The sequence below is a fragment of the Ochlerotatus camptorhynchus genome, unplaced genomic scaffold (genome assembly GCF_037179485.1).
Source record: "Ochlerotatus camptorhynchus isolate MF236.1 unplaced genomic scaffold, CSIRO-AGI_Acam_v1.1 ptg000094l, whole genome shotgun sequence".
NCBI classification, from domain to species: Eukaryota; Metazoa; Arthropoda; class Insecta; order Diptera; family Culicidae; genus Ochlerotatus; species Ochlerotatus camptorhynchus.
Genome location: NW_027040584.1, coordinates 5652770 through 5668066, shown reverse-complemented (window position 1 = coordinate 5668066; position 15297 = coordinate 5652770). Strand labels below are relative to the sequence as shown.

The 15297-nt window shown below is 44.4% G+C and overlaps 1 pseudogene; it reads right to left on the bottom strand.

Moving 5' to 3' along the window:
* Window positions 1–2590: 2590 nt before the first annotated feature.
* On the bottom strand, window positions 2591–7392 carry LOC135698812 (uncharacterized; annotated as a pseudogene).
* Between the last annotated feature and the right edge of the window lie 7905 nt (window positions 7393–15297).

Genomic DNA, 15297 nt, shown 5'->3' with positions numbered 1-15297 from the left:
GTTGTTGGCATGTGTGTTGACACCACTGCCAGCACATTTCTAAAGATTTGTTAGCGCCATACCGATAAATAATTGGGCCAAAAATAATGCCGATATTCTGTTCTGAGCAATTTTCTCACTATAGTTTCTCACAAATAGTTTTTCTAAATAAAAACCATTGAAAATACTTTGATTGGTTGTGAACTTCATATTAGATTTATTTGAGCAATATTAGGAAGCACTCATATGTGACGGATGGAAACTATTGCAACAGATGCAACAAACTACATTGTGTATCCGTTCTTATGTAGGTTGGACTCGATTATCTTTTTTGTTAACGTAGGCTAGGTCTTTCTTTGCTATACTGGGCGTAACATTAAAAAAATCGAATTGGAGACATGTATCGAAAATGGGGACTGTTTTCATCAAAATTTCCCATGCATTTGCTAAGACCACAAAGTGTCTTTTCTAACAGAGCCATCACATTGCACACTGGGGACAAAATCAAATTCAATAACTTCGGTGCTCGCTGGAACAAGAGACTAATAGCGAATTCGTTTATTATTCAGTTCCAACCTGGATCGGGTATCAAGATTGGGTCTGCTTGTTTTCTGACAACCGTCAGTTTTCTCGTTTGTTTTTAAAACCTAGCTCAGGTTGAGGTTCACACTGACAAAAAGTTCGGTTTCGCACTGGGTTGGAACTGGTGTTAACCCCGATAATAAACGAATTCGCTATAAAAAATAAGCATTCTTATAGAATAAAGTATCAGGAATGGATTGGAGTGGGTTTCATCTTGGGCACGATAGGGTAAAATGGGGTTTTTCACAGTTTTGCCCTAAAGTCTCCTATTTTGCATGATTTGAATGCTGTATCTCAAGATACCGATGATATAGACGGATGATTTCTTCGGCAATGTTGATAAGAAGATCAAGGACTGTTGGATGATGGACAGAAAAATTCGGAATTCTTCCGTTAGCTGGCACTAGGGAGCATTCGAAGTGTATATGTTTGTGCTGCTGTATCTAAAGATCCTGACTATTTAGACGGATGATTTCTTGGGCAAAGTTGATCAGGAGGTCAAGGACTGTTGGATGATGGACAGAACAATTCGGATTTCTTCCGCTAGGTGGAACTAGTGAGCATTCGAAGTGTATATGTTTGCGCTGCTGTATCTCAAGATCCTGACTATTTAGATGGATGATTTCTTCGGCAAAGTTGATGAAGGGGTCAAGGACTGTTGGATGATGGACAGAACAATTCGGAATTCCTCCGCTAGTTAGTGCTATCTATGATCTTCTCTGGCTATTACGTCCCAACTGTAACTTAACGCCTGCTCTCAACTTAGTGCTCTAGATGCACTTCCACAGTTGTTAATTGTGTGGCAGTACAATAATATACTATGCCCAGGGAAGTCGAGAAATTTTCCAATCTGAAATCCTAGACCAACCGGGATTTGAACCCAGCCACCTCCAGCATGGTTTGCTTTATAGTCGCAGGCTTTACCGACTGAGCTTATGGAGGCCCCTTGATCTATGAATGTAATCAAACTAAAATGCGAGATGGTAGCCTAATTAACAAGTTTTGAAGACAATTTGGTGAACCTAGAACGTCTTAAACAGACGGTTTTACTTTTTCTTGGCGTTTTCTAATGTTAGTGCAAGAAAGTGAAAGTGATCGGTTGGAAATGCATTCCACAGTGTTTTCGTTTATCATAATCGATGATTCTGAGAGTCCAAGAGCTTCTTTGGAGATCCGAAGGAATGTTATGAAATGTTTAGCTAGAATTAAGAGATGCAACAGTCTTTCAAGTTGTTCGAGCAAGAACTATGCCGGCCACCGAAGGTCTTACTTTGCTGCTGTTTAGCAGCCACCGAAAAATGTACAAAGTCCGGTTTGCATGAACCGAATTACTGACCGGGGGCTTGGGTCGCCACAAGCCTTTTTCGTCCAGGAAACACCACTATTTCTTCAGATGTAGGCCACTTGAGAAGCTCGTCGACCTTTTCACTAAGGTCCGACTGAAGCTACACTAATTAAGTACCACCGCACAAATGACAAAGTCCCGCAAAGTTGCACGTCGAACGTTAAGTACCCAGACCGTGATAAGAAAGTGAAGCACAGAACTATCGACCGCACGTCTGTTTCAATTCGTTTGTTAATGACTACTTATCTATATACAATTTTTTACATAGGGAGTGGGTTTGCATCGACCGTTTTGGTTAACGGTCAGTGATCGGTGGACGGAGGCTGATTGCGCATGCGCGCTCTATCCACTCTTTACAGAGAGATTTACACTGTAGGGTGTTGTGTGGTGCGTTTAGGTAGATATTTAAATAAATGCATGTTAGCTCCATCTCCAACATTCCGGCCACCTTGAAACGCGGAGGCGTTTCAACAATCATCAGCGACTTCAATAAATCGGTTGCGTGTTGATCTACGGTGCAGTTGATCGATTCCATCGTGGATCCTCGCCAAAAACATGGAACAAAAAAGAAAGACCAGGTAGATCGAACGACGAAGCTTAGGGACATTGGAAACGCAATTACCTGAACTAAGCGCGGGTGCGCTTCGAGCAAGTTTTCCCTTTCGGGTTGCTCTACCTGGATATTTAGAAGGCTGGATTCGGTGACGGTAGCAGAGCGATCCTTGCTACTGGACGGACGATGTCCTTGCCAGGTGCTGTTCGTAATGTGACGACTCGGACGACACCATCCTTGCCTGGATGGAGCTTGGTAATTCTACCGAGCGGCCAGCTGGCTGGAAGAACGTTGTCCTCCTTAACGATAACGATTCTGTCGACTTCCACAGTAACAGGTGGATTGCAGCCTTTGATAGCACGTGACTGCAATTGTTGCAGGTATTCGGGATACCAGCGAGACCAGATGTTCTGGAGATGTTTCTGGGTCAGCTCGTACGAGTTTAGGCGATTGTCAGGAACCCCACGCAGGTCGGCTTCCGGAACAGCATGCAAATTACTTCCGACGAGAAAGTGTCCTGGAGTAAGAACTTCCATATCGGATGGCTCACTCGGCATTGATGTTAGCGGACGGGAGTTGAGGCACATCTCGACTTGGGCTAGGAGAGTCAACATGTCTTCGTAGCCGATGCTGATGTTCCCGATGGTCTTCAATAGGTGCTTCTTCGCAGACTTCACGGCAGCCTCCCACAAGCCTCCAAAGTGAGGCGCTCGAGGTGGAATAAATTTCCAACGGATCTCGTTCTCGGAACACCAGTTCAGGACTTTCTCACGGTCGGAATCGTTCACCTTCAGCATCTGGTAGACACGGTACAGTGCGTGCGAGGCTCCTTTGAACGTAGTGGCGTTGTCTGAATGCAGTTCAGCAACCTTTCCTCTGTGGGCGACCAATCGACGAAGAGCTGCTAGGAATGCCGCTGTAGTAAGGTCACTCACTAGCTCGATGGGTGACTTCAGTAAGAACGGTCCACATTAATCAACGCCGCAGACGGAAAAGGGTCGAGTTGGTGAGACTCGGGATGCCGGTAGGTCTGCTGTGCTCTGCTGGACTAGTGTGGGCTTGCTACGAAAGCAAGTGTGGCAATGGTGAAAGACGGATTTTACAAGATTTCTGCCGCCCAGAATCCAATACTTCTGGCGGAGAGTGGCTAGCAGGAGTTGCGGGCCTGCGTGCAGAAGCTTCAAGTGAAAAGAACTAGCCAGCAGAGTCGACAGTGGATGTTTGGCAGCGAGCATGATCGGATGCTTGACAAAGTTGGAGAGTTCAGCGTTTCGCAGCCGGCCACCAACACGAAGGATACCGTCTTGATCGATGAATGGTCTCAGCCACTTCAGCTTGGATGACTTAACGACTCTTTCACCACTGACAAGATCGGAAATCTCTTCTGAAAATGTCTGCTGTTGTGCTAGACGACATAGGCGTAGTTCTGCACGTTGAAGTTCCATGGTGGTGAGTGGAGGAATTGGCTTGTCTTGAATGCCGATGCTGGTGTACTTGTCCGGATCTGAACGGCGCAGCGATGCACGTTCTCGTAAAGAACGAACGTAGCGTAAGCAGACAGCTGTAACACGACGAAGCTTGGAGAAACCAGAGTAACGAGCAAACAAATCGTCGCAGAAGTCCACCTGAACAACGGTCATCGCAACGAGTGTTGCCTTACGAACTTCTTCATCAGTCGCTCCCGTTTCTTCTTCGGATGGAATTGGTTTCGGCCAGGCTTCCGGAGCACGTGACAGCCACTCAGGACCGTTCCACCAGCGCTTGCATTGCAGAAGGTCCACTGGATTCAGTCCTCGCGAGATATCATCAGCAGGGTTCTCGATGCCAGCAATGTGTTTCCAGCAGTTCACGTCGCTTGCGTGCTGGATTTGCGCTACTCGATTCGCTACGAATGCCTTCCAACGGCTAGGCGATGATTGTAGCCATTGAAGAACGGTGGTGGAATCCGTCCAGAAGAAAGCAGTGGCAGATATCTTCAGGGCAGCATTCACCTTCTTGTAGAGCTGCGTCGATAATCGTGCAGCGCAGAGTTCTAGCCGGGCTATCGAATGCCGACTGGATAACGGCGCAACCTTGGATTTGGCCGTCAGAAGTTGAATTGAAACACCGTCACTAGTTTCGGCCCGCACGTAACAGCAGGTCCCATACGCTCCCTTGGAGGCGTCGGCGAAGAAGTGAAGCTGAATGCTAATAGCGTTAGGCAGTGAGACGAATCGTGGAACACGAACTTCACTCAGTAAATGGAGAGTAGCATGAAAATTTTTCCATTCTTCTTGCAGCTTGCGGGGAAGTGCAGTATCCCATTCGCAATCTTCACCATTCTGCTTCAAGGCCCACAAACGCTGCATGAAAAGTTTGGCGACAACGATCGTAGGACCCACGAGACCAAGCGGGTCGAAGATTTGAGCGATGTAAGACATCAACTTACGCTTCGTCAGGATCGCAGCGGGAAGTGGTAGCTGGACCTTGAACCGAAGTACGTCATTCGATGGTTCCCAGACGAGACCGAGAGTTGAAACGGCTGGCTCATCTTGTAGGTCGTGTAGAGGGTTGAGTGCCAGATCTTCCGATGGAACGTCCTGGAGAACCTCAGGAATATTTGATGCCCACTTCTTGATTGGAAATCCAGCAGCACTGAGCATCTCTGTTACCTGCTTGCGAAGCTGGATGGCAGATTCTACATCGTCGGCACCAGACAGAAAATCGTCAACGTAGAAATCGTGGATCACCGCTTCTACAGCAACTGGAAATTGGTCTCCATTATCTAAAGCGATTTGTTGCATAACCCTCGTGGCCAAGAACGGAGCAGCCGCAGTACCGTAGGTGACTGTCTGCAGTTCGTAGGTGGAAATCGGATCGGTGGGGCTCTTCCTGAAGCGGATTCGTAGGAATCTTCGGTCACTGGCGAAATGAAGCATTTGGCGATACATTTTCTCCACGTCGGCAGCCATAGCAACGAAGCGAATGCGAAACCTCAGCACCAGTGCTTGAAGATCTTCCTGAACGACTGGACCAACCAATAACGTGTCGTTCAGTGAATATCCCGACGACGTCTTGCACGACGCGTCGAATACGACCCTGACCTTCGTTGTTGTACTCGACTCCTTGAAGACAGCGTGGTGCGGGATGTAGCAATGAGGAATGTCATCGTCTACCGGTTCGTCAAGCTTATTCATGTGTCCTAATTCGAGGTACTCGTCAATGAAGCGGTGGTATGCATCCTTGGTAGCAGGATCACGTTCGAGTCGCCGCTCGATGCTTCGAAGACGACGATCTGCGATTTCCCGGGAGCTTCCTAGGACAACTTCGGGATTGTCGGTTCGAGGAAGACTGACGATGTACCTCCCAGATGGATCACGAGTAGTGGTCGCTGTGTAGTGTTGCTCACAGCGATTTTCTTCACCGATAGTGGTGGAACTTCAGGAGTGCGGTTTCTAGAGGATCGTCCTTTGTCGAAAGATTGCAGATCCGATTTGACTGATTGGATGTTGTTCCAGCGACAGCCCATCCGAATGGCGTTTCAGTCAACCATGGAAGATCATTGCCCAATGAAATCTTCCGACCAGTGTGTAGCTCCCAGAAGGCTTCACTTCCGATGATAAGGTCTATCCTTCCTGGGATATGGAATCGTGGATCTGCGAGAGTAACATCCGGGAAATTCCACGACGAAATATTGATCGGAATTGTAGGCAGCTCCGCTGACGGATTCTTGAGGACTAGGAATTGAAGTTTCGTGGAGAATTCCTGCGTCCGCGATTGAACCGTTGCGGTGATAGCGCTTTTAACGTTCTGCGTCGAGAGGCCGATTCCTGCTATTGATATGTCCACCTTTGACCGTGGGTTGGTAGCCGGCGTCGGTGGTGTAGTGGTAAGCGTGACTGCTTTCTAACACCCCAATGGGTCTGGGTTCAATCCCAGCCGAGGTCGGTGGGATTTTTCTGAGGCATAAAAATCTCTGGTCACGTCTTCCTTCGGAAGGGAAGTAAAGCCGTTGGTCCCGGCCCATGTGTGTTGTGAATGGGTGCGATATCCTACGCAGGTGTTGAAGCTGCCTTCCTGCACATTCGATTACCGTCAATGGATGGCAATCGATGTCCGTCGGTGATTGGCACTAGATTGCGGAACAGAGACCGACGTTAAATAAAGGAAAAAGAGACCGTGGGTTGAATAACCGCTTCGCCAGCGGCTTCGAAATGAAGTTGGACATTGACGCCGAGTCCAGTAAGGTCCTTGCCTGATGCCTTCTGCGATGATCATCGACGATATTCAGGACAACCGTTTCCAGCAGAACGATGCTGCATGCAGTTTGGACTGCCATGCTGACATTGGGGGAAGCGGAGCTCCCACATGAAGGACCCACACTTGTGGATGGAATCGGTTGCTGTACAGGAGAAGATGATGATCCGGAGGAACTCGAAAATGCCTTGGATGTACCGGAATCGTGCAGCAGAGAATGGTGTCGTTCGTGGCACGTTCGGCACGTAAACTTCGAGGCGCACTTTTTCGATTGATGTCCGCTTCCCAGACAGTTCCAGCACAACCGTTTCTGCGTCACGAATTCTCGGCGAAGGCGTACATCCTTCCCGAGGAATACTGGGCAGTTGCGAAGGACGTGGTTGTCAGAACAGGACAGCGGACAAGAAGTATTCGAACTGGAGGATGCAGTGGCGTTTGCTGCGAACTTGAACTTGGAGGGCTTCGGTGTGCTACCGGCCACCTTTGAAGATGCCGGTTGCTGCTGTTGATCGTAGCCAACGGAGTTTAACACTCGAACACGCTGGTAGAGGAATTCTACCAGTTCGTCATACTTGACGTCGTCCTTTTCGCTCGTCTTCTCTTCCCAGGCTCGCAAAGTGGATTGATCCAGCTTGTACGACAGGAGATTTACCAACGGAGTATCCCAATGCTCCACAGGTTCGTTCAATTTCGCCATGGTTCTTAGAAGCTACTGCTTGCTTGCCATGCATTAACAACAATGGAACGGACTCACCAGGTACTCGTAGAAAGTGTTGAAAGTTCGATCCAGTCCTAGCAGTGGTACGGTGTACCACCACAATCAGCAGTAAGCTTGTTGTCCAGTAGGCTTTCTTCACAGTGACGCCGAAATAGCGTCGAAAATGGCCTTTCCAGGCGGCAATGGGGGGTCAATCAACTTGACCGATCACTGTTTCCAAAATGGTTCTTCCGCGTTATTCACCACACAGCACTTGGAATTCGTCCAAGCGAATATTCTTCCACACAGCACGAAATTTCACCGCCGACGGGGTTCGAGTCACGAGTACGGAAGTTGTCCACACACGGGTAATTAATTAGCACCCACCGAGATGCTAATTTGCACGCACGATAGCACAATTGGCTGCAACCGTTTGTTCGATTGTTCTTCACTTACAATCAATACCGTGTACCCGCGATGGATGCCGCGGAATAGCCGCGGAATAGCCTTCGATCCGGCTCGAAGGACCAAATGTTCGAGCAAGAACTATGCCGGCCACCGAAGGTCTTACTTTGCTGCTGTTTAGCAGCCACCGAAAAATGTACAAAGTCCGGTTTGCATGAACCGAATTACTGACCGGGGGCTTGGGTAGCCACAAGCCTTTTTCGTCCAGGAAACACCACTATTTCTTCAGATGTAGGCCACTTGAGAAGCTCGTCGACCTTTTCACTAAGGTCCGACTGAAGCTACACTAATTAAGTACCACCGCACAAATGACAAAGTCCCGCAAAGTTGCACGTCGAACGTTAAGTACCCAGACCGTGATAAGAAAGTGAAGCACAGAACTATCGACCGCACGTCTGTTTCAATTTGTTTGTTAATGACTACTTATCTATATACAATTTTTACAAGGGAGTGGGTTTGCATCGATCGTTTTGGTTAACGGTCAGTGATCGGTGGACGGAGGCTGATTTCGCATGCGCGCTCTATCCACTCTTTACAGAGAGATTTACACTGTAGGGTGTTGTGTGGTGCGTTTAGGTAGATATTTAAATAAATGCATGTTAGCTCCATCTCCAACACAAGTATTGGCTTCACGTGCAAACCATCGTTCATTTGGTGAGTTAGTTCCAGTTTATTTGTTTACTTGTTTCGACACCATATTTTCAAAGATCCTCGTTCATGCTGTAATTTGTCGAGCTAACGCATGTCCACAGGTCCAATAGAAAGGTAGGCAGATTTTCGAAGTTTTTAATTCGTTAGATGTTGTAATGGAGATTTGTGTTGTTGGATGCGAAATGAGATTGGAGGGCGGATGTTTGACGCATAGAGCCTGTCAATTTCGATTTCAGAGTGCCGCAGTCGGCGGTTTTATGATTCGTGAGCGCTCGCGATTCGTAGAATCGTTGTTTGTGACTGCAAGTGGATTTGGCGGGTTTTGTGTGTCAGACGCTTGCTTTTTGGCCTCTTCTTGTGTGCAGAGTATCATTAAAGCGTCTAATGGGTTTGAGATTCTGGTTGCGTGAAATATATTTGTAAGAATATCTTTTTTAGATTTTAGTAGTCACGTTTTGTTTGTAGTTTATATTTTATTTCTTTCATGTAATCATCGTAAATAATAGATAGTTCATCCATATATTCGTACTTTGACGCGAAGCGCTGTGGATTATGAGATGCTCGATGGCCCTGGAGGGATCGATTTTGCTTACTGAGCTGAAAATCATGGATTTAACCTCAAGCTCTTCCACAGCACAATAAATTGCCACCATCATTTGTATATTTGATATTGAACATTAACCTCGGAAACTATTTGCATATCAAGCGAAAACGTAGTCCTTTATTGTCGCGAAGCGTCATGGTTCTAAGATGCTCGATGACCCTGGAGGGATCTTTTTTGCTTACTTAGCAGAAAATCATGGGTTTAATCCCAAGCTCTCCGTCATGACTCTTAAAATTCATGATCACTGAACAAAATGAATATGTTCTTTCGATAGCCGGCTATCGAGAGATTAAATAAACAACAAATAAACAATACATAATTTTGGTTGCATCGCCAACTTGAGGTGAATCCAACCGAATACCCTACCCAACCCTCCAACTCCGTAGCACTTATGAGGGTGTCGCTAAGTCGGTGGCCTCTCGTTAAGTAAGTACTACATCAACATTTCCTTCCCTATCCCTAGTTATGGTAAAGATGGGCGTGGCCGGGAATAGCGACAGTCATGCTTCTGTTACTCTTGTTTAGATTGGAATGAATGTTTACTCCCCAGCATTATTCCTGAAAGTAGTCTAACTGAGAATTTCAGAAGAGACGTGAGTGTCGCTAGTATCCAATATACGAAGTATATCATTACAACGCTAACGCTAACCTAGAACGTCTTAAACATATCGAATTCAAACGTAAATAATGTGCATGATATGATTAAACCTGTTTGGAGATGTTTTAATACAAAGGGCTTTGAATCAGTGAACCTGGATGAGAATTTGATCTGAACTCAAGGACAATTTGGAGAGCCGTGAGTATCTTATACACCTCAAAATCAACTATTAACGAACAGCAGAAACTGTATGAACGTGTTTCGGAAAGTTTTGTCGGTGAGATCATCGTGCAGATTTAAGTTGATCCAGTAGATCAAATAATCTGACCTCTAGAACAATTTAAAGAACCTAGAACTTCTAATACACCTTAAATTGATGTTGTTTGGAGATGTTTAGTTGCTAAGGACTTTGTATCAGTTATGGTTGATCAGGTAAATCCTTTGATCTGAGCTCAAGACAATTTGGAGAACCTTGATTATGAATCAAAATAAATCAAAAACGATCCGCAGAAACTTTATGAACATGTCTTTGTAGGTTTTGTCGCTGAGCACATCGTGCAGTTCATGGTTGAGCCAGTAGATCAAATAATCTGAACTCCAAAGCAACTTGGAGAACCTAGAACATCTCATACACCATCAATTACAACGAAAATTATGTGCATTATAGTCATGGACCTGGGTGCATAAACTTGCAATTATTATAAAAATTTGCCAAAAAAAATTTCATTCTGGTAAAAAATGTCAAAATTAAGCGGAAAATATGAACCTCACTGTTTAAAACATCTTTTGAATTTTCAACATTCTTATACGGTGGACGTCACTTATCCGTAGAAACAGTGAAAACATATTACTCTTTCTCCGAAAATGTATGGTTACGTCACTTTGTCTCCAGGCTTCCAAAACACATTTTTATCACGAAGAGAGTGTTTTCTGGTGTATCTTAGGGTATAGATTATGAATATGAAGAAAAGTGAAAATTGACCATGGTGGCGTTTACGTCACTTTGTCATCTCACGGCAGTAAGGGCCTTGTACCGGTTATGACTGACCTGGTACACTATTTCATCTGAGATTAATGACAATTTGGTGAACCTTGAGCATCATATATACATCAAACTGATCATGAGCGATGTACAGAACCTCTTTGAACATGTTTGAGCAAGTTTCAGCGCTGAGGACATTGTGCAGGCCTTGGTTGTCAAATGTTATGTTATAAACTACAGAATGCTTTGGATGACCTAGAACGTCACTTGAGCTTCTTATATACATCCAAATAGATCAAAAACTATGCGCAGTAACTCCTTGAACATGTTAGGGCAGGTTTCGCCGCTGAGGTATTTTGCAGGACATTATCAAAAAGTGATGATCGGGTCATAGAACTTGTTATCAATTTGATATTTTACTTTGCTCGAGATTTTGATTACATAGATCGCTACGGAATAATTTCAAATTTGGTCATACAATTCCGGAGATACGGCCGGAACAAGTTCTTAGTGTCTCAGGGAAAATAACCAGCTTATGAGTAAGTTCAAAACCCATCATGCAACACAATAAATTACATCAGAATTCGAAAACAAGTTCAATAACAATGATATCTAGTACCCTGAACCAGATTTGCTGAATCCGGATATGTTCCGGGTTGCACCGGGGAAGTGGCCAGATTTGACTTTTTTTTAAATCAATCATGTGCCACACAGCGAATCCAAACACATAAAGCAACCAACGATACAGACAAAACGGTTGCTACGACTACCATGACAAACTCGCTCTGTAACATAGCTCGATCCGAGTGGTAGAAGGATAATGATATATTGCTTGCCTGCTTTGTTGCAATATACACGCATGAGGACATAGTTTGATATGAATCGATAAAAGACATAACAAAAAAAAATCCCATTAAGAAGATGTTTTCTCGTGATTCCCCGTTCTGAAGTGCATTTAATGAAGAACAATCCCCAGTTTAGTTTTCGAGAAGTGGTAACGGAACCAACGGTTATGGCTCAGGTAAGGCCGGTACTTTTCCGAGACCTCTTCCATCCCGACAATTTGTGACGTTGCGAACAATTTCGGCCTGAGAACCCTTTCACATCGGGAAGCAGCCGACCAACGGAAACATGGATGCCATCTCGAGAGCGGCAGAAGAACCCAGTTTACGGACAGTCAACTAAATTGGTGAGTTCGTTCCAGTTTAAATTTTTTTTTTTGCCATATACTTAGGTAGGGTAGGATGGTCTAGGACGCGCCACGTGGAATCCCGGAACTGGTAGTGAGAGTGCGGCGAGGAGCCACGTGGGGCCGTTTTGGTCTCGCCTATGTATTTATAAACATTACTTACATTGGCTTTCCTTCGAGTACGGGCAAGGTAATCGACGAGCAAAGACCTATCTCTAAACGTTTTAATGTTTGCAAATTTACAGAATTTTTAGTTTCGTGTTTCGCGATCGCGAAGCAAAATGGGTATCGTCCAGTAAAAGTTCGAATGGTGTTGGAATATTGGTTCTTCGAAATGGCAAAGAGTATTATTTTCTCGCTTTCTAAGCGGCAGTACAGGCAAAGGTGTTATATCCTAGACAAAAAGTGAGATCCAAAATCACTGTTGTCGTCATCGCCGTCGTCTTCGTGATAGTGTAGTTTTTTTTTTTTTTTTTCCTTGATTGCGTCGATCTTGTTTTCCGTGCTGAGCACCAATGCTACCGACGCCGGGGAGGCAGCTACCACGCCTGGATCCTACCTATCGATCCATCAACTCATGAACCGGGGACCAACGGCTTTACTTCCGTGATCAGAGATGTTATGCCTCAGAACATCCCGGCGGCGCCGACTGGGATTGAACCCAGGCCTTCTGGGGTGAGAGGTAATCACGCTTACCACTACACCACCGGCGCCGCTGATAGTGTTGGTTGAACCATACGTATATTTCAAATAATCAACCGTTATTTCAATATCCGTTTATTCAAAAACGATCGTCGTTCATAGTGATTTTACTCTGCTTACTGAGCAGAAAATCATGGGTTCAATCCCAGACATCTTTACAGTAAAGAGTTGATAATATTGGTTCGTTTTCTCATAGCTCCGCATTCGTGTATTTATCAAACTGCGATTTTATCAAAGCAATCATCACATCACTTATCAAGGTGAATCCTGGGCCAAAGAACCCCACCTTACTAACAAAACCTCCCTCCTGTGACCTTTGTGAGGACGCAGAGGTAAACACGGCCCCCATAACAACAAAGGTCACTTTAACTTTCTTTCCCATCTTCCACCTGGTTGCAAAGACGTGGCCGGCGTCATCATTGATCTTTAATATAAGGAGTCACTGAAACTTTTAGGGGAAATGGATGCAATGTCGGCAAAAATGACCCTAATTTGGGCCCATACATAAATTCAGCAATCGATTAAATTTTCAATAGCGATCAAAAATATCCATTAGTACCGTCCCAATGACGCGTTCATCTAGATAAAACTGATAAAAAGCAGATTTTTAGCTATGGGCCTAATCTTAAACCCATAGGCAAACATTAGAGCCATTTCCCCTACAATGAGAATTTTCGGTCACTCCTAACCCCATTCACTGTGCAATTTCACTGATTCTGGCCAATCACGGAGTAGCAACCATTGATTTGTGGAGTCAGTCTAAGCCGTCTAAGCATGTCTGATGCAGAGAAGCAAGCTACTGATTTAATTTTCAGATTTGTATGACAAGGTTGCAAATACTCATTTCAGCTAAAAAAAATGTTTTTTTTTTTTTTTTTTTTTAATTATGAAATATATTGGATAATCCAAAGCTATGTTGATCATTATAGCATTAAATTTTGAATAACAAATGATAAGACAATCTTATTCAAATGTCGTAATAATACCTCTGACCAAGGAAAAATGATTTATATAATTTTCATAAAAGTTGACGATACAAATACTAATGAGGAAAGGAATTCCGCATTTCCTTTTCCCAAGTCCTTTTCCTCTCCTTCCCTTCCCTTCTTCTCTTTTCAGAAAGCGAGTAATGGCGCTATAACCATATGCCATATAGGGCTAGGACAAGAGTTAGTGCTCAGGTCCCAACCGCTAGAAGAAAATGGTAGCGAGCAAGGGCGCTATAACCTAGGCGAATACAGCATTCCCTCCGTATAGGTTACGTCCGCACACCGCTCTCTGTTGTCCTTCGACTGAGGTCGGCTGGATCGATTGAGGGATGGCAGTGGGTTGGCGGTGCCGTCCACGCTTGTACGGAGGGAGGACTGTACGCTCGAACACAAGGGGTAAATACCTGTGTTCCATCCCAGGAGATCGGACAACCAAGGAGTGTACATTAACTTTCTTAGCTCTGTCACTCCCAACGATTTATATAGCCTATTTTCAAATCCTGCATACGGAGCGGTTGGTACGGTATGTCCCCGCTCTTTGATTACCTGTGGATTAAATGTTAACCACTGTCTATACTTATTAAGTAGACATGGTAAACATTCACTTCCACAAAAAATAACTAAACGCTACACAGTAGGCCTGGCCGCTTTATTGTTTGTTTTACATCCTTGATGTGCAGCAGGCATTAATAATGACAAGAAAAATGATAGATGTATCATTTTCCAGGATTCTTTCAAGTATTGTCTGTGTATGTGTAGACTAGACTAGACTAGACTAGACTAGACTAGATAACAAAAAAAAAATCCCATTAACACACGTGTATCATCTTCGGTTCTACTTCGTGAAGCAGTTTGCCAACAATTAGCTCGTTTCCTTCTACCGTCCCGAGTGAGTTGTGTCGCACGAGCTGCTTGTCATGAAAAAGAAGGAAGAAGATTATATCATTATTGCTTTCCACCTGACATATCGTTATTATTTGGTTCGTTGATCGCTTTTCATTTTGTCATTTGGAGATATTTTTGATTCCTTGGTGCCACATCAAATGACGTGAGAATTTTTAAATAAGATCATTGGTAGTCATATTGAGTGTAAATAGGGTCACACCATAGGTGCATAAATTGGAATTTTTCCTTTACATATAAGCAAGTTTGGTCTCTTAATATCCATTAAAATATAAACTACAGTAATGACCTGATTTTATCAGTCCCTTTACGCATTCCCATATCCATAATTCGAAATCTTTTCAATTAATCTTCTTGATCGATGTTTAGGGTAAACTTTGGTGCAATAAAAGCATTGAAATAGCGCTTGGGTTTCGTAAAATATTAGAAAATATTTTCAAAAAGGGGGCTGATAAAATCGGGTCATTATTGTATATATTATATCTTTAAAAAAAAATCCACCGGCTGGAGCGGGAATCGAACCCTCACTCCATGGCACACGGAAAATAGCTGTTAGACGGGTGACGCCAATAACCACTCGACCACGAAGACCACTTTGACGCGAAAATGTCGTCATCGAAACCCAATCCAAAAGAATTATTTGTTTACTCTTGTTTCTTGCGTGACAGTAGCTCAGTGTAGTGTAGTTCTTACGTGGTGTTAAGTGTATTCCACTGAATTTCATTAAGCAAAATGCTGTCAAATAAAAATATCGTTGAGGAATATTTTGCGTCTGGTCGAGATAAAAGCCGTTTACTTGACTTTGTGTCTAGGGCACTGTCG